Raw genomic sequence first — 1,886 nt, 5'->3', positions numbered from 1 at the left:
AACGGGTCAAGTCACCATTCACATATGGATAAATGGTATAAACCCCACTCTCGTTGATTCCATCATCGGAAAGAAAGTCTGAGCATGTTTGTGGTAATATTGCACCTTCGAAATTTTAAATATTTCAATAATGATCTGGTAACCGAATCATACTTTCTGATAAAAGACATCCTTTAATGAGTTCTAACATGAATTAAAAATCATTCAATGAGTTCTTCGTATCCCACCACATCATTGCACTGTGCATATTAAAAATAAGTTACGATTTCACGATTTCTATAGGCTATATTGGAATATATGATTATTGTCTGGTAAACTAAAAAAAGTATACCAATGTAAACAGTGACGTACACAGGATTTTCTCAAGGAAGGGGGGCATTCAAAATTTTTTCGAATTGAAACAAAGCGAATTGAAAAAATGTCCGTTTGCTAATAATAACCGCTACGTAATATCATGTAAGATTAGCCCACCATACTCAGCTTGCCTTGACGTTACTTTTTTAGTTTGCAGCAACTAGTTTACTTATTTAGATAGATTTTGCATTGAAAACAAAAAATGTGATATAACATTTTTGACTTGACGTCGCATAAAATGTTTTACATAGACGACATAGTTGGCTTACGCAATTCAGTGAACCACTCGTATTGAGGGTACGGCAGTGGCGTACGCAGGATTTCTTACTGGGAGAGGGGAGCGTTCAAAATAAATTGACATTTTTTCATCAAGAGTAGCCTAATGCTACTTTACAGTATAGTCTGACCAAAGTTTACGATAGCCGAGGATATCTGTTGGTGTAATATAAACTTTAACGGTCTTTGCGTATGTCACTATACTTTTGAATTGAATTATTGGATATGTGAATATGAAAAGCATGATATTAGGTCTAAAAATGGATAAGTAAAAACTGTAATAGTTCTATTAACAGGCAATGTCTTTTGATTAAAGCATGTACCGAACCTCTTTGTGAAAGTTTAAATATCAAACGCAATTTATTACGGTACCGTACTTTAAACAACAATTATCGCACTCTGAAGATATATAACAAAAAAGAAGGCCTAGGCTACTCTACAGGATTGTGTGAGCACCATCTCGTCGTCCCTTGTTTCAAAATTTACAAGTAGGCCTCTAATTTTTAATAAAGGTGCCTAATATGTTTCTCAAACCCACAGGTTGTGAATTCGAATTAAAAACATCAGACTGACTCCACGATCTGTTGGGACGTCATCTTTGACTACATAACAATGAAAAGGGCAATGGAGTTTAACTAAAAAAACTAAAAGATTTTACAGGGCCATTTTTAGAGGGGAATTTTGCAATGAAAAACGCCGTCTTTAAAACGTTTAATTGCATAACTTTCGATCTACAAAAAAGCAAAACTAGAGAAAAGAATGACGCAGTGTTTGTCTTAAAAAAAAAAGACGCTCGGTTGATAAAAAAGGTAGTTAAAAAAAATATATATTTTTTGTCATATCCAGGCTTACACCCGGTGGTTGAAGATTTAGATTAAGTGGACGGGAAAGCAAGGAAGCCAATCTTCGTGTCCACCTTCGAGCATGCCTTTAAGTGTCTTGCCACAGACACAACCGCATGCTCTTAAGCGGTGTCGAGCCGACGCCATTTCGATTGCCGTTCCAGTGTTCTCACCACTCGGCTATGCAGGCATAAAAAAATCATTTCTAATGCAACAGTACACGTTGGATAATGCCTGTCAACGTTTTTAAATTCTGTTATTGAACATTTTCGTCGTTTCATGAGCATTTAATTTTGAACAAGTCTTATGCTATCAACCGTTGAAACACATTTTCCTAGAGAGCGAGAGCGTAGTAGGCTAGTATGATTTCTGTAAATTTCACAAATAGCATAGATTTACTGGTTTCGCTGATTT

This window comes from Aplidium turbinatum, chromosome 1 (genome assembly GCF_918807975.1).
Source record: "Aplidium turbinatum chromosome 1, kaAplTurb1.1, whole genome shotgun sequence".
In the NCBI taxonomy this organism is placed as follows: Eukaryota; Metazoa; Chordata; class Ascidiacea; order Aplousobranchia; family Polyclinidae; genus Aplidium; species Aplidium turbinatum.
The sequence above is the reverse complement of the archived record's forward strand: the minus strand, read 5'-3'. Positions refer to the sequence as shown.